General features: G+C 43.6%; 1 non-coding gene across 1 annotated transcript; it reads left to right on the plus strand.

Moving 5' to 3' along the window:
• Positions 1–13,793: 13,793 nt before the first annotated feature.
• LOC117063162 lies at positions 13,794–13,894 on the plus strand. The gene has a single exon (XR_004428776.1). It is a non-coding gene; the product is annotated as a small nucleolar RNA U13 (small nucleolar RNA).
• The last annotated feature ends 9,841 nt before the right edge of the window (positions 13,895–23,735 follow it).

A 23,735-nucleotide genomic window follows, 5' to 3' on the forward strand; every position in this document is an offset into this window, starting at 1 on the left:
CTATAAATTTACCTATTCTAAATATTTCATTTAAGTGGAATCACACGCAATGTGACCTTTTATGTCTGGCTTCTCACACTTAGCACAATGTTTATGAGGTTCTTCCACATGGTAGCATGTATCAGTACTTCATTCCTTTTTATGGCTGATTAATGTTCCATCATATGTATAGACCCACAACTTGTTTATCCACTCGTCTACTGATGGACATTTGGGTTGTTTTCACCCATTGACTGTCATAAATAGTGCTGCTATGAAATTCTTTTACAAGTGTTTGTTTGGATACCTTTAAAAATTCTTTTTGTAAATATATGTAAGAATGAAATCACTTGGTCACATGGTCATTCTATGTCTCACTTTTTGAGGAGCCACCAAATTGTTTTCTACAGTGGCTGAAACATTTACATCCACACCATCAATGTGTAAGGGTTTCAATTTATCCACATCCTTGCCAAGGATTATTATTTTCCATTATGAGTTAATTACTTTATACATGGTGTGAAGTAGGAGTCCAACTTCACTGTTTGCGTGTGGATATCTAGTTCTGACACTATCTGTTGAAGAGACTATACTTCCCCATGGGTGGTCTTGACACCCTTGTCAAAAAATCATTTGGTCATAGACAGATGGACTTATTTCTGTACTCTTAGTTTGATTCCATTCCATTAGTCTATCGGTCTATGTTTATCACATACCAACTGCTTTGTTTCCTATAGTTTTGTAGTAAAATTGAAATAAAGAGTGTTTATGTTCCCACTTTGTACTTCTTTTTGAGTTTGCTGTGGCTACTCAAGAACCCTTGCAATTCTACATCAATTTTAGAGGCAGATTTTCCATTTCTGCTAAAAAAGATTACTGGAATAAAAAAGATTACTTGAATCTGCAGATCACTTTGGGAAGTATTGCCATCTTTACAACATTGAATCTTGCAATCCATGAATATGAGATGTCTTTCTGCTTACTTAGGTCTTCTTTAATTTCTTTCAGAATTGTTTTATAGTTTCCAGTGTACAAGCCTTACACCTTCTTGGTTAAATTTATCCTTAAATATTTTTTTATACCATTATAAATGAAATTGTTTTCTTTTGTTCATTTTTGGACACTTACTGTTAGTGTATAGAAATACAACTGATTTTTGTATTTATCTTGTATCCTGCAAATTTGCTGTGTTTAAAATTAACTTTAATTGTTTGTGGAAAATATTTTTATGGAAAATCTTTAAGATTGTTTACATTTATGATTATGTTAACTGTGAATATAGTTTTACTTCTTCCTCTCCAGTTTGTACACCTTTTATTTTCCTTTTGCCTAATTGCTCTGGCTAGAACTTCTGCTAGATGTTGAATAGAAGTGGCTAAAATGAGTATCCTTGTTTTGTTCCTGATACCAGGGGGAAGTTTCCAGTCTTTCACCAGTATGAGATTGTCTGTGCATTTTTCACATGTGGTTTTTATCATAAAAAACTGTTGAGGCAGTCTGCTTCTATTCTCAACTTTTTGAGTGCTTTTATCATGAAAGAGTATTGGATTTTGTAAAATGCCTTTTTTTCCTCTATAAATTGAGATGGTCTTATGTTTTTTCCTTTGTTCTGTTAACCCAATGGATTAAACTGACTGCTTTTTATATGTTGAACAACCCCTGTAGTCATAGGATAAATCCCACTTGGTTATGGGGTATACTCCTTTTAGTATGCTGTTGGATTCAGCTTGTTAGTATTTTGTTGAGTATTTTTGTATCTACAGGTTTTCCTTGACTTATGAGGGTTTACATCCTGATAAACTCCTTAAAAGATGAAAATATTGTTGTAAAATGCATTTAATATACCTAACCTATAGAACATCATAGCTTAGCCTAGCCTGCCATACATATTCTCAAAACATATTAGCCTTCAGTTGGGCAAAATCATTGAACACAAAGCTTATTGTATAGTGAAGTGTTGAATATCTCATGGAATGTATTGAATATTATAAGTTGGGGACCATCTGTATATTCATAAGGGATACTGGCCTGTAGTATTATTTTCTCATCATGTTTTGGCTTTGCTATTAGGGTAATACTGACTTTTGGTTTTTGGAGGGCTTGGGGCTCAGAGTGAGGGTAGAGATTTTTGAATACTGATTAAATCACTTTACTTCTAGATTAGTTTAGATTTTCTATTTTTTCTTCAGTACGTTTTTGTAGTTTGGATTTTTCTAGTAATTTTCCAATTTTGTCTAAATTATATAATTTGTTGGTGTACAATTGTTCAGAGTATTATCTTAGAATACTTTTTATTTCTGTAATGTTGGTAGTACAGTAGTCCTCCCTTATCCATGGTTTTACTTTCTGCAATTTTAGTTACCTGTGGTACAGTATAATAAGATAGTTTGAGAGAGAGAGCAAGAGAGAGAGAGTACACATTTGCATAACTTTTGTTACAGTATATCGTTATAATTGTTCTATTTTTTATTAGTCATTGTTGTTCATCTCTAGTTATTGTCATTAATCTCTTACTGGGTATGAGTTATAAATAAAACATCATCACAGATATGTATGTATAAGAAAAAAAACACAGTATACATAGAGTTTGGTAGTGCATGTGTTTCAGGCATCCATGGGGGTTCTTGGAATGGATCCTCCAAAGGTAAGGGGACACTACTTTCATTTCTGATTTTAGTGTTTCGAGTCTTCTTTCTTTTCTGTTGGTCATTCTAGGTAAAGAATTGTTAATTTTGTTAATCTTTTCAAACAATCCACTCTTGGTTTCATGAATTCTTTCTGTTGTTTTTCCATTCTCTATTTCATTTATCTCTGTTCTGAGCCTAATTATTTTTCTCTTTCTGCTACTCTTTCGTTTAGTTGGCTCTTCATTTTCTTGTTCTTTAAGATATAAAGTTAGGCGATTGATACGAGATCATTTTTTTCTTTCAAATGTAAGCATTTATAGCTAAAACTCTTCCTCTGAGCACTGCCTTCATGGCATCTCATAAGTTCTTGTATGCTGTGTTTTTGTTTTATCACAATGTATTTTCTAATTTCCAATGTGATTTCTTCCATGACCTATTGATGTTTAAGAGCATGCTGTTTAATTTCCACATTTATATATTTTCCAGTTTTCCTTCTGTTACTATTATTGTTTCATCCTATTGTAGTCTTAGAAGATACTTTGAATAATTTAAATTTTCTTAAATTTATTGAGGTTTATTGTGTGGTCTAATATATGATCTACCTTGGAGAATGTTCCATGCACACTAGAGAAGAATGTGTTCTGCTCATGCTAAAATGTTCTAAAAATGTTTGTTAGATCTAATTCTTTTATCATGTTGATCAATCCCTAAATTTCCTTACTGATCATCTGTTTAGTTCCAGCCATTATTGAGAGTGAGGTGTTGAAGTCTCAAACTATGCTTGTTGAACTTTTTCTCACTTCAATTCTTTCAGATTTTGATTCATGTTTTGGAGTGCTATTGTTAGGTATGTATATGTTTATAATCATTATTCTTTCTTGATGGATTAACGTGTTTATCAATATTTAATGTCCTTTTTGCTTCTTGAAACAATTTATCCTTAAAGTTAATTTTGTCTGATACTATTATAGATACTGTAGCTTTCTTTTGATTACTATCTGCATGAAATATCATGTTCCATCCTTTTACTTCCAATCTCTTTGGGTCTTTGGATCTAAAATGGGTCAGTCTCTTGTAGGAAGCATTCAGATTATGTCATTTTTTTGTTTTTTGAGATGGAGTCTCACTCTGTTGCCCAGGCAGGAGTGCAGTGGCATGATCTTGGCTCACTTTAACCTCCTGCTCCTGGGTTCAAGCAATGCTCCTGCCTCAGCCTCCCAAGTAGCTGGGACTACAGGCATGCGCCACCACAGCCAGCTAATTTTTGTTTCACCATGTTCGCCAGGATGGTTTTGATCTCCTGATCTTGTGATCTGCCTACCTTGGCCTCCCAAAGTGCTGGGATTACAGGCATGAGCCACCACACTCAGCCTGGATCATGTATTTTTATGTAATCTGCCAATCTCTGCCTTTTAATTAGAGAGCTTAATCCATTTCAATTAACATAATTATTGATAAACAAGGGATTATGGCCATTTTGCTATGTTTCTATACTCTAATGTCTTTTCAGTTTCTCAGCTCCTCCTCTATTGGTGCTTTCTTTGGTATTTAACTGATTTTTTTTTAGTATACTCATTTGATTTCCTTTTTATGTCCTTTTCTAGGGATTATAATTCAAATATTAAATTTACAGTAATCTACTTTTAATTAATTCCAATCTAGCTTCCAATCTAGGTGGATCTTTTATAGCTCTGTCCCCATCCCTTATGTTGTCATTGTCACAAATTAGATCATTTTATCTTGTGTGCCCATTAACATGAATTTATTTTGTTTATTCATTTGTTTTGAAATGTATAGGGAAAATAAGAGAGTTACTAACCCAAAATATTATATTTTATATTAACTTATACAGTTACCTTTACTAGTGTTCTTTATTTCCTTGTATGGCTTGCAGTTACTACCTAGTGTTCGTTTATTTCAGCCGTAGAGACTCTCTTTAGCATTTCCTGTATGACAGGTCTACTAATTATGAACTCTTTCAGCTTTGCGTTATCTAGAAATGTTTTAATTTCTTTTTCATTTTTAAGTAGTTTTGCTGGATAAAGAATTCTTGGTTGGCAATTTTTTTCTTAAAATTTTTCACTTTAAATTTTCACTTTAAATCTGTCATCCCACTGCCTTCTAGATTTCATAATTTTCATTGAGAAATTGTCTTCTCATTTTATTGAGATACCTTGTATGGATTGTTTCTTCTCTCTTGCTGCTTTCAAGATATTCTTTGTCTTTTTTTTGGTACAGTTTGATTATAATTTGTCTCAGTGTAGATTTCTGATTTTACTTTAGTTGATGTAGATTCATATTTTATTAAATTTAGGAAGATTTTTGACCATTATTTATTCAAAAATACTTTCCTCCTCTTTCTCTGTATCTCTCCTTCTGAGATTGCCATTATATATATGTTGGTATGCTTGTTGGTGTCATAAATGTCTCCTGGACTCTGTTTTTCTTCATTTTTTTTTTTTACTTTCTGTTCCAAAGACTGGATCATATTAAATAACCTATCTTCAAGTTTGCTAATTATTTCTTCTGCCTGTTCATATGTATGTTTCAGTTATTATATGTTTAACATTGATAATTTCTACTAGATTCCTTTTTACAGTTTCAATTTCTTTATTGATATTCTTTATTGACATTGATATTCCTCATTTCACGTAATTTTCCTGGTTTTCTTTAATTTTTTGTTCATGGTTTCCTTTTGCTCTTTCAACTAATTTGAGATGGTCTTTGATTTACAGTTTTTAATCTAGTAACTTTTGCAGAGGTTTTTCAATTAATTTCTTATTTTCTTATGAATGGGATAGACTTTCTTACTTTTTTGAATGCAAACATTTTTATTTTTGTTGAAAACTGGACTGGACATTTTGTACATTTTAATGTGGTAACTCTATAAATCACATTTCTCCCCCCACTCAGGGTTTGTTGTGCTGCTTGCTATGGATTATTTGTTTGATTTAGTGACTTTTCTAAGGCTTTTTTTTGTAAAGACTGTATTCTTTGTTGTGTTTTACCACTGAAATCTCTGTTCCACTATTTTAGTGATCTGTGAGTGATTTGGCAGAGATCCCCTTAAATGCCTGGAGCCACAAACAAGCAAACAAATGAACACACAAACAAACAACAAACACATAAGACCACTCCTGGTCTTTGCAGGTTGGCTCTGTGTTGGAGTACTCTGTTTACAACTCTGTTTTGCCTTCATCTCCTGTTTACACAGAACCTAAGCATCAGGCAGAGGTGTAAGCCTAGGATCTCCTCAAGTTCTTATGAGCATGTGTTCACCTTTGTGCATGTGGCTGTCTTGGTTCCCATTCCATCGTGTATTTCCTTTCCCAGCATCTTTTCTTTTTTACTTTTTGGTGTGTCTATTACTTTCTCTGACGCCTATCCATTTCCTCATGTGGGTGTGGCTAGTACATTTACCTTTAAATACTTTAGACAAATATCACCCCGGAAACCAGTTCAGCCCTGGAAAAGCTTTAAGGCAATTGAGGCAAACCCTTGAGTTGATCCTTTAGAGAGCCACCAGAAAGGTGACATATAACCGCAATTCCTTGGGAGAAGTCCATGTTGGACCATCAGGTGCCAGAATGATGCAGCTGGCATGTGGGCCACCACCTTCAGAGCTGCCACTGAGCCTAGGGGGAGGGGATAGTGAGCAGGTAACTAAAATCACAGGACTCTCACTGAAATCCAGGAGCCCCTGGCCTCATTAATAAAGAAGTTCCTTCAGGTTGTTTTTTATTAGATTCCAGAGTTATAAAAAAGTCAATTCTGACTGTTTTTGCCAGTTCAATCACTGCTGTGTTGGAGGGATGGAGTCTTAGATTTACCTAGTCTGCCGATTTTGGTGGGAGATGATTTTTGACAAAGGTGCAAAAGCATTTCGATGCAAGAAGGATAGGCTTTTCCATAAATGGTACTGGAGAAACTGGACATATGTTAAAAAAGAATCTGACCAAAGACTCATATGTTACATAAAAATTAACTCAAAATGGATCAAAGTCTTAAATGTAAAATGTAGAACTATAATTTTTTTAAACAAAATCAGAAAATTTCAGAACCTAAGGCTAAGTGAAGATTTTTTAGACACCAAAAGCACAAACCATAAAGGGAAAAAAAGGATAAGTTGGACTTCATGAAAATTTAAAACTTTTCTCTGTTAAGAGCATAGAAAACAAGCAAAAGACTAGAAGGAAATATTTGCAACCACATATCTGAGAAAGGATGTATCTAAAATATGTAAAGATCAGTAGAAAACAAAGCAACATTAAAAACAACCATTCCAATTAGAGAATAAGCAAAAGACATGAACAGACACCTCACTAAAGAGGTTAAACAGATGGCAAACAAGTTCATAAAAAGATGTTCAACATATTAGCCATGAGAGGAATGCAAATTAAACCACAATGAGATACCACTGCACTCCTATCAGAATGTGTAAAATAAAAAGCTGACTGTACCAACGGCTGATAGGGATGCAGAGACACTGGATCACTCATACATTGCTGGTAAGAATGTAAAATGGTGCAGCCACCCTGGAAAAGAGTTTGATGGTTTCTTAATGCAACTAACTACTGTGTGACATAGCAATGGCATTCACGAGGATTTATCCCAGAGAGATGAAAATGTATGTTCATGCCAAAATCTGTGCATGAATGTTCATAGCAGCTTTATTTGTAATAGACTGGGAAAGATCCTAATGTCCTTCGTGGGTGCATGGTTAAACTAAGTGGTACATGCAGACCACGGAATACTACTCAGCAATAAGGAATGAATTATTGATACATACAACAAGTTGGGTGGATCTCAAGGAGCTACGCTGAGTGGAAAAAGAGAACCTCAAAAGTTTACATACTCTATGGTTTGATTTATATAACATTCTTGACATGACAAATTGTAGACATGGAAAACAGGTAAGTTCTTGCCAGGGACTGGGGTATGGGGAGGAGGGAGCCTGTGACAGTGGAACTGTTCCGTATTGTGGTTGTGGATACACAGAGGTCCATGTGACACACACACACACACATACACATGCACGAGTGTATGTAAAAAAAAAAAAAAAATGCATCCTCTGGTCTGGGTCTTTTGCATGGGTAAGATTTTGGCCAGAGTCATATGTCACATGGTTGTTCCCTGAACCTGCCACATGTATTTCCCCTCGCTGCCCTTCCCTCAGGCAGAAGTGGAAATAGAGCAGCTTCCATGGGAACCTGAGAGAGCAGAAGAGGTGGAGGTAGAGGCTGTGTGGTTCTGTATCCACGCTGCTTCTGCAGCTCCTCTGCCTCTGAGCCACAGGAGGTGGTTGTGCAATGTCCAGAGAGGCACTGGGCATCCCAGGATATTAGAGTTAGAGGTCGGCCTCCTTCAGCATCCACCAGGATAAACTCAGGGTCTGTGTGAGGAGCCCAGCATTGACTCCAGTGGGGTGGTGAGACAGAGAGCTGCCCTGAGGAGGGGGTGCCCAGACATGCCGTAAGACACAGGGTTTCTGGCTGTTTGGCAGGAGTGGAGGGTGTCCTGCGTCGATCTGACGTGTCCCATACACCCCGGTGAGGCCAACTGGGGGCACTTGAGCAGGCCTACGGAATTGCCAAGGCCCGGGGTTAGAAAAGGGGACAGGTGGCCTGGACGGTGGTTCAACACCATGTGCCTGACTGATGCCGTTCCAGGCTGGGGCTGAACAACCGCCAACCCGGTGAGACCAAGAGGGTCCTGAGGGCCACATGGGCCCAAACCCATCTCCACCCTCAATACCGTGGAGCTCCCCAGGGACTGAGATGCCACACTGGGGAGAAACACGAAACAGTGAGGATTTTCCTCAAAGAGACTGAGTTAGTCTCCTGGAAGAGAAGGTGAGGCCTCAGAGTCACACGTCCTCCCTCTCTCCACCTCCAAACTCATCAGGACGGAACTGTAAGGAGCAGGCTAATTTTTGGGGGTGTTGCATCTGAGTCACATAATGTGCCATTTTTCTTCCCGATATATTGATATAAAGGTAGAATATTCGAGTCTTGGGGATGACCCAAAATAAAAAGTAAAAGCCCCCTTTCCCCAAGTCCTCTCGCCAAAGGTACTTACTGTTAGCAGTTTCTGCAATTCTTCCCCAAATATTTAACTTTTAAAAAATATTTAAACCAAAAAGATAATCTACAGCACTCTCAGTGCCTCTCTTGCCTCTTTTTCTACTTAAATTGTCCTGAGAATCTTTCCACAGTGACCCCGCCCCTTCTACTCCTAATGACTGTAGCGTTTCTCCATCATCGGTTTCCACACTGACCCTCCCCTTTTACTCCTAATGACTGTAGCATTTTCACCATCATTGGTTTCCACATTGACCCCACTGCTTTTACTTCTAATGACTGTAGCGTTTCACCAACATTGGTTTCCACACTGACCCCACCTCATTTACTTCTAATGACTGTCTTGTTTCACCATCATCAGTTTCCACACTGACTCCACCCCTTTTACTTCTAATGACTGTAGTGTTTCACCATCATCAGTTTCCACACTGACTCCACCCCTTTTACTTCTAATGACTGTAGTGTTTCACCATCATCAGTTTCCACACTGACTCCACCCCTTTTACTTCTAATGACTGTAGTGTTTCACCATCATCAGTTTCCACACTGACCCCCTCCTTTTACTTCTAATGACCATAGCATTTCACCATCATTGGTTTCCACACTGACCCCACCCCTTTTACTTCTAATGACTGTAGAGTTTCACTATCACTGGTTTTCACACTGACTCCACCCCTTTTACTTCTAATGATTGTAGCATTTCACCATCATTTGTTTCTACATTGACCCCCCACTTTTACTTCTAATGACTGTGGTGTTTCATTAACATTGGTTTCCACACTGACCCCCCACCCCATCTACTTCTAATGACTGTAGCATTTCACCATCATTGGTTTCCACACTGACCCTCCCCTTTTACTTCTAATGACTGTAGAGTTTCACTAACATTGGTTTCCACACTGACCCCCCCAGCCCATCTACTTCTAATGACTGTAGCACCATCATCGGTTTCCACACTGACTCTCCCCTTTTACTTCTGATGACTGTAGCATTTCATTGTCATCGGTTTCCACACTGACCCCCCACCCCATCTACTTCTAATGACTGTAGCATTTCACCATCATTGGTTTCCACACTGACCCTCCCCTTTTACTTCTAATGACTGTAGTGTTTCACCATCATCAGTTTCTACACTGACCCCCGACCCCTTTCACTTCTAATGACTGTAGCATTTCACCATCATTGGTTTCCACACTGACCCCACCTTTTACTTCTAATGACTGAAGAGCTTCACCGTCATTGGTTTCCACACTGAGCCCCCCACCCTTTTTACTCCTAGTGAAGTAGAATTTCATCATCTTTGGGGACCTGATTTATTTCCCCTGTCCTCTTTGTATGAACACTTTGCTTGTTTCAGTTTTTTGCTATTTCAAAAAATGTTGCAATACACATCTTTCTTTTTTGTGTATATTTTGGGGGAACACATTTGAGTATCTACACAGGACAATAACTAGCAATGTATGTTTGGATTACGGGGCATAGGAATGTATTTATTTTTAATAAAAAGTAAAATATGCTCAAAGTTAAAAAAATCAATCTGATATTTGAAGAGTAAAAAGTATAGCTCCTTTCTATTCAAGCCCCCATCCCCTATTCTCAGGGGGGTCATCATTTTTATTTCTCTTTCTACATCTTACCTGTAATTCCCTATGCCAAGGGTTAAAACTTGGTCCGTTGTGGAACACACTGTATTTGATGAATAATTCTCATTGATTAGATATATAGATTTTATGAATGGAAAGGATGAGAGCAAGATAAATACCTACAAGGAGAGTGTTCGTCCCAAATCCGGACTAAGCAGAAATGTCCAGGGACATCCGATGGAGGTGAGATGAAATATTCAGACTTTGCTTTTTGCTTCCCTGAGCTGCCCTGCCTCCCAGGTATAATTGTAGTTCCAGTGAGTCCTTGGAGACCTACAAGCCAAATGAGATATAGATTGAGTCGTTCCTCTTGAATTCCACAGTCCGGAGTGCTGAGAGCCATCTGATGGTATGGCTCTGGTTAAAGAATTCTGGCCATCTAGCGGCCTGTAAAGGAGACTTGAGCACACACTAAGGCCTTGTTAGTGGGATTGCCGTGGTCGGAGGTCCAAGTGCAATACAGAAAGCTACAAAAAGAACGCACTGGTTCCAAAGCAGGGATGTTTATGGAAGGAAGAAGGAATTTCAGACACCCCGACATAGAGGCACCATTTGGAAGAACTACCAAAACCACATCAGTCTGATCACATTTAACCTGGAGGAGAAGAGCCCAGCCTTATTTGCAGCTTCTCCCTCCCCAGGTGTGGGAGGTGGTGTTTGGGGGGCAGAAAGGCCTGGGGGAGGAGATGGGGACCCAGAGTTTGTTTAGCCCAGGCAGACACACGTGGTGACTTAACGTGCACCGTCTTGCCGTTTAGTTTCTGATTGTAAAAGGTGGGATCACTTTCTCCATTCACAAGTGAGAAAAACCAGGCCCCCAAAGAGAAGGAATCGGGCCAGACTCCGCTCATAGTGATCACTGGAGACAGCTGGAGAGGACGAGGCTGCATTTCTGCTCCGTTTAAGAAGGCAGAGGACACGTATCTAATGCAAAAACGTTTCCAGAAATATGGTTCCATAGAAAGGTTTTGGTCCTGAAAGGACTATGTTTCTATTATCTCAAAACTGCCTGCTGTGAAAAGTGAAAAGTCGCTATTTTCTTGGTGTTCAGTGCAATGAGTTGCAAACACTGAGCCCTGGGCGCCCTTCCACTGCCCTCGGAAAGGTCTGGTTCTCCCCAAACCATCAAACTCAGGGCTCCCTTACAATGACTTTGGAGGGAGGGGCTTATTCTAATTTGGGGGATCCAATGAAGGAGGTTTTGGGGTGTGACTACAGCCCGCAGAAGGTGGGGATTTGTTCTGATGGTGACCAGGTAATAAGGGATTCGTGGGCAGGCCTGAGGCTGTGGCCATACTCTCCCTCTCCAGACATGGGATTCCCAGATACAGGAGGGGGTTCAGTCCTGCCTGGGTGAGTCTTCCTTCAGTCCCCATTGGAGACAGCGGCTTGTGCCCCAAGCTGAAACAATCTCTTATTTGAAAATAAGTCCATGGTGATTTTACAGAAAACAAAACATGAAGAAAACACTCCAGGCTGGGGATTGCTTGCCCCAGTGAGCAGTAAAAGCAGGTGGAGGGGACACTTTCTGGCTGGTTTTCCTCTTCCTCTTGCCTCATGGCTCTGGGCGAGTGCGTCTCTGCGAGGCGCTTGAGGAGCCTGGCCTACCATTGCCAGGGAGGGCAGGCGCCTGTGTGCAGGGACCTGGGGGGCCCATACCTGAGTAGACAGCAGGGGGGTTGCAGGGATGGTGGGGACAGCCAGCCCTGCTCCCTGGTGACCATGTGCACACAGCCTGCTTCCTCCCACCGAGAGGCCTCTCTCATCATGAAAAACAATGAATATTCCTTCTACAGGCTTTGGGAACTAGCCTTTGTTCCTCCTGGCCCTGGAAAAGTGGCCTTAATCCAAAGTGATTACTTTGCAGCTCCCTCAGATTTATTCTTCAGTGATAGCCTCTCCTCTGGCGCCTGAATCTTGAGCTCCCATTGCCCGCGGCCTGTCACAGAAGGGCCATATGTCTTTCCGTTCCTGTGTAGAGAATGACATTGAAATCTCTTTGTCCTCTCTGAAGCTTTTGTGTGTGCGCGTGTGGCATTGACCTCCGTGGCTCATTCCACCCGCAGTGAAAAGGAGCCATAAAAAGCACCGGGGTTTGAAAAGTAGCCCAGGCAGAAGGAAGGAGCTCCCGCCTGGATGCTCGCGGGGTCCTTGCGTCTGTCTTCTTTGGCCGTTGGCAGCACTCGGATCCTGGTGCGGGCAGCTGGAGGCGCGCCTGGGTATTGTCTGGGCAAGGGTGTGCGGGCCAGCCTCCTTCCTTGCTGTCCCTGCCATCTATTGTCTTTCTGGGCAGGCTGAGAAGCACATCTAATAGAGCTTATGTTCTTTGTTGCTGGGTCATTGAAGCTGCAAGAAGGAGGATTCCTTCTTCCCTTGAGGGTCTCAGTTCCTGGCATAGCGGACTGGCCGATTGCCTTGATACCAGGATTTGGGGAAACCCCCTTCCTCCATTCTGGTGTTGCCTTTTTGCCTGCAGGGGACCGTGCTGTCTGACTTTAACCTGATGCTTTAAGTCTTGCAGAGCCCTCCAGAGGGGCGTGGGAGCACATTGCCTGCCTCTCCTCCACTGTCCCTCCACCATTTGGCATCTATATCTGGCAGGGGACAGGACATGCAACAACTTCATTTCCTGGTTGCCAAGTATTGATTGAAAGGTGTGTGTAGCCACACCCACTTTTCTGCCTGTTCAGAGTAACGTGTATAATTTCTTTGGTCGTTGTGTCTTGTCTCTGCTCAATGTGTTTTGCATTATATAAAAAAATAAATTTTCAAATTAACTGCAGTTTAGCTGTGACTCAGTTTTTAATTGCTTGGAATTAGCACTTGATTTGCATAGTACTTGATTTGTCAATTATCTGTGACTTTGTGATTATCTGTGCTAAAATGGGGGACCCTCCTGATTATGCTCCATAATGGAAAGGGGCAGGACAGTGGGGGATCCCATGATGGGAAAATCCAAAACCCACCGTGGTTTAATGCTGCCAGGCATGTGTCTTTCTGGTTCAGGAGGAACGTGCTGCTTGTTCTTGAAATTCATTTTTCCGGAAGAAACGGCAACCATGAACACTGGGTCAGAGGTGGGGAAGCTGCCTGGCTTCCACTGGGTCCCTCCCATTCCACCCATCTTGGCCTCCCCATTCTCTCTGTCCAAGGGCAGTGACAAGCTTTGCCCTGACCTGAGCCCATGTATCTAGGTTTGCACCTTCTCTGGAGTGAAAGAGGAGATGAGTTATTTTAGTCTTGAAGATCCCAGGTCAGAACATCAGGTTTCTAGTTCAAGTTCTGCCTCACTGTCCTCATTTATAAGATGAGAGAGGGGATGCACTGTTCCCCAAATCTGAGACCCAGGGTATACACGATTGGAGCCAAGTCTCGCAGCTGGGGAGGGGTGGCTCTGGCACTTGAGTTCAGTTTGGCTCCAAATCTGTAGTGAGTGGGGGTCTCCCTTAGGTAAGTAGGTTAAGATCCTTTTGTGGTTCATAAGCGTGATGATTGGGTTTTCATGCTCATGTGTGAGATGTGCCTCTCTCAAGCCTTGTTACGACATCACATTACCTGTCTGATGTTAAAAAAAAAAAAAGAGAAGAAAAGAATAACAAGAACAACCACAAAAAGCCCCTTGTCATCTCTCTGGGGCGTGCCGTGGGGCCGTTACTGCTGGGGTGGGCCTCGGAGCCCTCTGGCTGATTCTGCTGCAGCACAGAGCACCATTGTGCTGATGTTCCGTGCGCTGGTCTGGGATAGTTCCGGTGCCCATGGCCTGGTGTGGTCAGCAGCAGGGTTTCATTCAGGTCGTTCCTTCCTGACCACACTGTGAGACCTGCAGGCAGAGGCTGACCTGAGTCACCTTTAGGGTTCCCCAGGTGAGCTCCTGAATGTGTTCCCAGACCACCCCATCTCTCTGCTCCCACTCCAGGTCTTAACAAACAGGGTCCTCCAAATCCACAGTTCTTACAGGGGAAGTCTGCTCACTTAGGAGATGGCCCTGTCCCTGAGCGCCCTCCATGCCCTCCAGAACGGAGAAGACACACAATTCTTCATTTGGGTTGTGTGAAACGTTGGCCCCTCACTGTGATATGGACAGGAAACTGGGGGGTGCTGGGTAGAAGACCGAGGTTCCCTGGCAAAGGCCCCACCCTCAAGCCTGAAGACCTGAGGACCTAAATGAGGACAGGCATTTCTGTGTTTCACTGAAAAGTTGCCTTTTGGCCCACTATGCCCCCTATCCTGTCCCCATAGAAACCCAAGGGCACACATGCAAGTGGCTGAACGTCAGGACCAGCAGAACCAGCAGACCAGTGACGGCAGAACGACGAGGCAGAGAAAGAGAGAAGCGGAGGGACATCTGGAGGCCGAGGGGAGTTCAGCCAGGGGCGGCTGGAGAAAAGGCCAGCAATAGATGACCCGACTCCAGGTGAAGACCACCTTCCCCTCCATCCCCTCCTTTGGGCTCCCCATCCATCTTGCTGAGAGCCACCTCCTCCACTCAATCCAACCTTGCACTCATTCTTTATGCCCACATGTGATCTGAATCTTCTGGTACACTGGGCAAGAACTCGGGATACAGAATGCTGTCATACTAGCCCCCTGCCCTTGCAGTAAGGCAGAGGGTCCATTGCGCTCATTAACACACAAGCCATCTGCAGATGGCAAATCTAAAAGAGTCTGGTAACACACACCCATTTGGGCTTTGGGGGTTGCAGACATCCACCTCTAAATGCTGCTGTGGAGCCAGAGCCCAAAAGCGCTTGTCCCGGCCTCGGCACCTGCCCGTCTGCCTGCTCCCCTGAGGGTTTGAGCTGTGGGGTGACCAAGCAGGTGACGACCCTGTTGCACATCCTGTGAGGGGAACTCTGATTTCAGCTGCATGGGGATCGCCTCACCTTTGCAACCCGGCTCCTGTTACTTGAACACAGAGCACCTGCCCTCAATGTGGGATGTGTCTCGCCTCCAAGCTCCTGTGTCCTGGGCATCCCTTCCCACTGTTCATGTCATGAAGCCTACTTGACCTTCAAGGCCTAGATCCAACGCCACCTCCTTCAGGAGGACACCTGGATGTCACCAGGTAGGACAGTAGTAACACGACAGCAATGCGGCCTAGATCCAACACCGCTTCCTTCAGGAGGATACCTGGATCTCAGCAGGTAGGATAGTAGTAACATGACAGCAGTGGGTACTTATTAGCATTTGCTGTGCCCGGGGATGTGCTAACACACTTTATGGATGTGGCTGCATTCCGCCTCAGGGCTCTCTGTATAGTTGAGACTCTTGTTTTTCTCTCCATGTGGGTGAAGGACCTGAAGCTTGGGGATGTCGTGCTTTACAGGAGGCAGAACCACGTTCCTGATCCGCCGCATCCGTGTGCTGAACCGTGGGATGTGCCTTCCAGCGTAGACTGATCCCACAGCGTTTTATCTGCTCCTCCTCGTGTCCTTTTGAATTTCTAAATTTCTTGGCATTTCTGAATTTGTTGTCCTACTCAACTTCTCACATGTATTATTTATACTCGCCTTATTGCTTTGAATTTGTGGTCATAAACTCTTTGAAGTGGGGGAGTTCTTTTTCCCAGGACACTAGCACAGTGTCTTGTACAGGACGGGTTATATTAAATTTTGTTAAGCGAAAGGGTTGATAACATAGTTGAAGTATGGATTTGTTTTACTGGCTGGTGGCGTTGACCACCCCCTGAGGCTGTGCAGGCTGTGTTCTGAGTATCTGCACAGACGGCCGTGTGGGTGGCTCCCTGACGTTTCTCTACCTGCGGTGGGTCGCTGCTGCCTGGGGACCGTCGAGGTTGACAGGTGCAGCAGGAGCTGCTGACACCGGGCCACTGCGTTCTGGAAGGCTAACCGTGTGTCACGTGAGGAGGGTTTCTTCTCCCTAGTAGCTGGCCTTCCTCAGTACTTTGGATGAAAGATTGCTTTTTCCTCTGTTTGTGGTGTGGGTAAAATCCGTGAAGTTTAACGAGAAGACATTAAAGGGATGGAGTTCTTTGTTTTGCTGAGGTTTTGCTTTTCTGCCTTTGCAAAATCAATGATGTCTGTGTGGTCCAGAAAGGAATTAATCCTGTGTGGTGTAAATGGCTGCGGCTTGACAATATCCAAACCTGAAGTGTTCTGCCCGCCTCTGCCCAATGCTCTAATGCGGGTGTCGAGGGTCAGGCAGAGGGGCCTTTCCCAGGCTGCTCTCTATAGAATTGTCGGTTATTTGCATTGATTAGATTTTGTCTTTTCTTTGAGAAAATGTTTATAGTAATGTGGTTCCCTCTCTGAGTTAAACAATAATTAAAAACACATAATAAAACAAGCTCCCTCCGGCGTCTCTTCGGCTCCCGGGGTTGGAGATCGATTTTGCGGCGATCTGGCTTTGCTATGGATTGCAGAATGTCTGCGAGTTCATCAAAAGGTCTTCAGTCGAAACCCTCCTTTTCAGCTTGCACCCCATGGAGCAATGCCTAAGCCAGCAAGGAAAAAGCAGGCAGGCCACGGGTTCCTCCAGCCCGGACCCTTCCCTGAAGGACTGAAATTGTATTACACGCGAACTGTGGTTACCTTTGTCAAAGAATAACACCTTCCATCAACTTTTGTGTTTTAGTGTTTCAAAACCTTCAGTTTCAAGAGGTCATAGAATTTCTTAGTAGAGAAAGACCTCAGGACATATTGAAGTGTTTACCAATGATATTTTAAAAGCCATAACTTTAGAGAAAGAACAAAAACCATGAGGAATCCATACCCTGTTTTCCTGCCTCTCTCTCCCTCTTTCTTCCTGTCTTTCTCTCTCTCTCTCTACCCCTCTCCCACCCGCCTTCCTCTGACCTGAAGCTCACATGTGCTCAGTGTGTCCTCTGGGCCTGGCGTTGTTCTAAGTGTTCTCTTGTGGATCAGCTAATTAGTTCTTCTCTCAGCTCTGAGAGGTGGGTTCTGATGCTCCCATTTTGCAGATGAACAAGTGGAATCACAGTTCTGGGGCTTTCTCAAGGTTACATGGCCGGTAAGTGGCGGCATCCAGACCCAGGCAGGTGGCTCCACAGCCCACACGGTGTTCTGCGGCCTCCCTCTTTTTATGCGTGTAATTCATCATCTGTGTGCTGCAGTCTCTGAGCCCCTTTCTGCCTTGTCATCCAGTCATTCAGTTTGAATAAATATTTCTTCCATGGCAAACCACAACCTGGGAGACACAGCAACAAATAAGATGCTGCCTGCACCCTCCAAGGGGCCGCAAGCAGCCCAGGGAGGAGAGGAACTAGAAGGCAACTGCGGGTGACAGAGGATGGGGGAAGTGGGGGCGGCTGGGCTTATGCTTTGAAGATCCCTCCCAAGCAGTGTGGATCAGGGTTTGGAAAGGGAGGAGGTGGCCGCAGTGGTTCAAACTGCCTCTTAGTCCTGGCAGCATGATGTCATGGTTCCGGGTACAGATTCCAGAGCCACATTCCCTGGGTTCTACCCCCCCAGGACTGGCTGGAATAGAAAAATGGCAGATTTTTCCAAAGTATGGCTGCAAAAGATCAAATCTGTGAGCTCTAGAGAAAAACAGTGCTTCATTATCATTTGGAGGACAGGTGGGCCCAGCAGACAAAAGAGGAGGCCAGGTCAGAACATGGAGGTGGGTGCCTTGTGCTCCAGGTAACAGGAAGCTGAAGCTAAACCAGCTTGAGCTTGTTCAACACTGAAGACATGTGTTGGGTGTGGAAGGGGAAGTCCAGAGGCGGGGTGAGCTTCGGGCTCCTAGAGAGCCCTGATTCTTTCTCTGTCTCCACTGTGATGCCACCAGCATGGCACAGTCTTCAGTGAGATCTCCCTAGAGTGGCAGGACACAGCCCACAGCAAGCAACAGCACCTCTTACCTGTCTCCAGCAATGAGAGCCTGCTGCCCCAGGCTGTGCTGGACCACCTCCCGTGCTACTGGCCCCCTCCTGGACTAACGCCAGGCAAGGGGAGTGGGGCTACTTTCATCGGCTTTGACCTCTTGGGAGTCCAGAGTGGAGTCAGTGTCTGCTGAGCCCATGGCATGGTGCAGGTGGACACACAGACATCATTAGAAGGGGAAATTGTGCTTCTGAAAAGGCGGCTGAAAGTACCCACTCCTTGAATCGAGGCATGGAATTCCTCTAATTTACTGAAGACCAAGGCTGCCCTTTCCCCTGACAGCATTGCTGGAACAGAGCGCTCCAGGAATAGGTGCTTTGGTCTCAGTCTGGATTTCTATCCCCAGTGCCATGGTGACTTCGAATCCACGAAGAGGTCCCCGGAAGAGATGGACCCTGACCGGGATGATGTGGGCCCAGGAGCCATGGGACTCAAGGCCTTCCTGCCTGGAGGCCGTGGTTACTGTTTGTTGATGCGTGTTCCAGGCACGCACAACCTGTGGCGGCTGGGAAGCAGCAAGAGCTTGGAAGTGAAATGAATCTGGGCTCCTGTGAAGCGGCTTAGGCTGTGGCTACTTGAACTTGTGTTCTTCTAACATTCAGAGGAGGAATAAGTAAATGCAGTTTTCCTGCAGAGCAGGAGAGGACATCTTATTTCATCCATCAGACAGTGTCACGTCCTGATTGTGTTAGGAATCTCGGAAAGTCCACCTCTGTGAGTTACAGGACGCCAGCCAATACCTGGAATAACAATTCATCATGGGATTTGTTATAACTGCCAGGCATTTCATGGTCTCCCCCTTTTTCTTAAAGCATTTATGGCTCTTTGTGTCAACTGAGAGCAAAATAAGGACCTGTTTGGTTGGAAGAATCTGAGACGATTTTGTAGCTCATGAAGCAGATGCCGTTTAGTGGTTCTCAAAATCTAGGGTGCTTCAGAATCTGTGGGAAATCTTGTTGAAATGGAGATTTCTGGGTTCCACTCCTAAAGATTCTGATTTAATAGGTCAACCATCATGCTTGAGATTTGACATTTCTTTTTCTTTTTAAATTCCTCTCTCTCTCTTTTTTTTTTTTTTTTTTTTTACATTTATGGGGTAAAATGTGGTGTTTTGAGCTATGTAAACCATGTGAATGATTGAATCAAGCTATCTATCATCACCTCACTCATTTTTTTGTGGTGAGACATTTGACATTTACTTGCTTAGTTATTTTGAAGTACACAATACATTATTATTGATCATAGTCACCAGCCTCTGGTAACTATCATTCGCCTCCCTATATCCACGAGTTTGACTTTTTAAGGCTTCCACCGAAGTGGGAATTTGCATTTCTGAGGGTCCCCGCGTGATGCCCATGTCTGGCCACGGCTCACACTTTCGGAACCAGCAACTCAGTTCATTTCATGGGAATTGGCTGAAGTTCTGGACCAAAATAAAACTAACTCGAGCAGAGACATTTTCAAAAAGATATAAACAAAAATATTAAAATAGAAAATGGATTCCTCTGCCATTTCTTCTTCTTTCTATCGTCTTGAAAACCCAGAGATCGTAGGCTCCAGAGCAGAGGTTTTCTTTTCTCTTTCTTGCATTTTGTTTTAAATTTTGCTTATCCAAGGGTTTTGTCTTGCCCTTTGATACTCAAACTTTACAAAATTGCCCCTAAATTAACCCCCGAGCTTTGGAGATCCATAGTTACCTAAGCACCCCACTGGTGTTTCTGCTCAAAGCTTTACAGGAAATAGTAAAGGAATTTTAAGGGAGGGATATGGGCATGCGGGAGACACAGGGAAGTTCCGTGGGGAGAATGCAGCTTCAGATCCCGTGGGGCACCCAAGGACAGGGAAGGGCAGCAAAGCAGCTTTCTACCCTTGAGATGCCACTTCCCATCCTGCTTTCTATTTAATTTTGGTAAGATACAACATAAACCGTATCATCGTAATCGTTTTTACACATAGAGTTCGGTGGGGTAGAGAATGTTCACTTTGTTATGCAACCACCATCATTGTCCATCTCCAGAACTCTTTTTCTCTTGCAAAACAAAATTGAACTATAACTCTCCACCCTCTGCTTCCCCCAGCCTCCTGGCAGCCCCCATTCTACTCACTGGGTCTATGGATTTGACTACTCTAGGGACCTCAGATAGGTGAAATCATATAGCATTTGTCTTTTTGTGACTGGATTATTTCACTTAACATAATGTCCTCAAGGATGATCCATATTGCAGCATGTGTCAGAATTTCACTCTTTTTCTTTTAAGGCTGAATAATATTTCAGTGTGTGTATATAGCACATTTTGTTTGTTCATCTGTCATTAGACATTTGAGTTGCTTCCACCTTTGGGCTACTTGTGAATAATGCTCCTATGAACATGGGTGCACAAATATCTCTGTGAGCCCCTGCTTTCAATTCTTTTGAGCATATACCTCACAATGCAATTGCTGGATCATATGGTAATTCTATTTTTATTTTGTTAAGATACTGCCATACTGTTTTCATGGCAGCCACACCATTGTACGTTCATTCGTGTCAATAGAGCAGAGGGTTCTCATTTCTCCACATTCCCTGCAACTCTCCCTCTCCCTCTCCCTCTCCCTCTCCCTACCCCTCCCCCTCCCCCTCTCCCTCTCCTCTCGCTCCCTCTCCCTCTCAGTCCCTCTCCCTCCTCTCCCTCTTGCTCCTCTCCCTCTCAGTCCCTCTCCCTTCCTCTCCTCTTGCTCCCTCTCTTCTCCCTTCCTCTCTCTCTCCCTCCCTCCCTCCCCTTCTCCCTCTCCCTCCCTCTTTCTTTCCTTCTTTCTTTTCTTTTCTTTTTTTTCTTTCTTTTCTTTTCTTTTTTTTCCTTCCTTCCCCTCTCTCTTTCTTTCCTTTTATTGTTTTTTTGGAAATAGCCATCCTAGTGGGTATGGGGTGGTATCTCATTGTGGTTTTGATTTGCACTTCCCTGATGATTAGGGAGGTTGAGCATCTTTGCATGTTCTTATGGACATTTGTATATCTTCTTTGGAGAAATGTCTATTCAAGTCCTTTGCCCATTAAAAAAAATGGATTGTTGTTGTTGAGTTGCAGGAGTTCTTTATATATTCTGGACCAACCCTATTTTGATTAAGAACATTCCAGACTGGTGCCTGGAGAAGCTGCTTTCTGGTCTTAGCTCTATCCTTAAGTAGCTGTGTTATGTTAATCCAGTGGTTCTCAACGGAGGGGGAGATTTTGCCATCACCTGTGCAGAGGTCAGGGATGCTGCTAAGCCTCCCACAATGTACAGGAAATTCCCCCCAAAACAAAGAGTGACCTGGGCCAGAAGCCAAACGTGCCAAGGCTGAGCAACCTGTGTAGAGCAAACCACAACCCTCCTGGGGATGAGAGTCCTCACCTGCATGGTGGAGGTTGGACTATGTGGTCATGGAGGCACCATCCTGTTTTAATCTCCTGTGTGCTCACTCCCTTTCTACCAATTAAAAAGCATCGTTACTGGTCCTCTTGAGTCTACAATGAGTGTTTACAAAGTCTCAATTTTTGCTCAATCCACATCAGTTCTCAGTTTGTTGAGCTTCTGGTCTACTTTGGCAAAGCCGGCCAGGAACAAGAGGGAGCAGTGCCCTGACCACTCCTCCCCTGCACAGCTGAAAGGCTGCAAATGTTGTGGTGGGAAGGCTGGAGCTTGCAGGTACAGACCTGGATTCAAACCCTTGCTAGCGACTTGAGGACAAGCGTGCTATTTACTCATCGTGCGTTTTTCAGCTCACATTCATTCAGATTTGTGGGAACAGGGATGTCCGTAAGTCTAGCACCGCTCCCTTGAGGGACTCAAACAATCTCGACCCCATCTGAGCCTCGGTGCCTCGGTGCCCCCAGCTATGAGATGGAGACAGTAATAGCTGGCTCAGAGGCTGATGGAGGGTAAACAAGGAAGCCTGAAGAGCATCACCCCAGCAGCGCTGCCTAGCACACGGTGTGTGCTCATGAGTGCTCACTGATGACTGAGTGGAAAGCCTCCTCCGAGAGTCTTCTTGGGCATAAAAAATCCAGTTATTCTACAGTTCCTGGGAATCTCAGTAATAGTGATCATGATCTGCAGAAATTCTGTCATCTTCCTCATTCTAATCTATACCTGTGTATGGAAAACAGCCCCTAAAAGTTGCAAATTCTTTCTCACAGCATTCAGCCTAGAAATCCTAAACCATGGATGTGCCATCATCACAGACACTGAAAAGATGAGGTTGTTTTCTCTCTGTTCAGTGGGGCAGTGATTGCTCTAAGGGAAGGAAGCGTCCCTTAGCGCGGGGAGCAAGTTTGGCCTAAATTGAATCATATCCTGGTGCCAACCCTCTGCACTTGCTTATTAGTGGCCCCATCAGGGGCCGTCAACACTCAGAGATATGTGGCCGGGAAAATGCGCCTTTTCATTTAGAGCAAATTCCTTGAAGACTTTTCTTAAATTATTTCTTTCCCAAGAGTGGCTGGAAAGTGGTTATTCATTTAAATATTTACCATGGGGAAAATTTCTCACCGACGGCAGGCTGTCCTTGACTGAGGGACCTGAGACCTGAGGCTGTGGGAGTTTTTCTGCAGTTTCCTTTACAATTTGGAATTGCCTTTCGAAGCACTCCCAAAATACAGAGCCGATGAAGCATTGGTCTTACACACGATGGGAGAACAAAGCCAGGTGTTTTGTAAGGCAGCCATGGCTGACGTGTAGTTGGTGAGGATTGAATGGTTTTTCATGCGGGCACTGAGCTATGAGCTCTCCTGTATTATCTCATTGCATCCGACAACCTTGTGAGGGCTGAGTCACTTGACACAGGTGGAAACTGAGGTGTAGAGGGATTCAGTCAATTGTCTGCAGTCCAGTATATCTGGTCAGCGGGGAGCCCAGGTCTTCCTGATTCCAAAACGTATGCTTTTAACCACTCTGTTATGTTGCAGCAAATGACCCTACACGAGGGGAATGTTCAACTTTTATTATTTATGTTCTTGTTTAGTGTAAGTAGCACTAAGCTTAGAGAGGTCTTTTTGGAGGAAATGGGAAGAAAATGTCTATTCATTTCAAGGATGAATGCCAGACTTTCAAATATTAAAAATTAGGCGTATTGACTGAAGCTTTCAAGTCCCACAGCGGCGGTGCTGTGGGTAAATCAGCAAGGCTGTGTCATGCATATTTTCCTTTGCAGCTAGAGGTGAGGACACCGTAGAGAGGCAGCGGAACATCTGAGGACGCAGCTTCCCTGGTGATGCTGTCCCTGGATGGTGTTTACAGGGAGGGTTCCGAGTGAGAATGAATGGCTATTTTCTGATCAGCCAGCCTGCCATTCTGAAGCTCGGCTTGGCCAAATGCAGAGGAATCTTGAGAGCCTGGGGAAGATGCTTTGGTCATGCACTGTTCCTTTCCCTCATTCTTTCCACCTTTCTTAAAGCTAAAAACTTAGTAGAATGAGCTCTTTTAAAATTGATTCAGTTGCAAAAGTAATACACACCTTTATAGAATATATAGAAAAGATAGGCAAGAAAACAGAAGAAAACAGAAATAAACCATAGTTCAACTG

Source organism: Trachypithecus francoisi, unplaced genomic scaffold, assembly GCF_009764315.1.
Source record: "Trachypithecus francoisi isolate TF-2019V2 unplaced genomic scaffold, Tfra_2.0 Lachesis_group17, whole genome shotgun sequence".
Taxonomy (NCBI): domain Eukaryota; kingdom Metazoa; phylum Chordata; class Mammalia; order Primates; family Cercopithecidae; genus Trachypithecus; species Trachypithecus francoisi.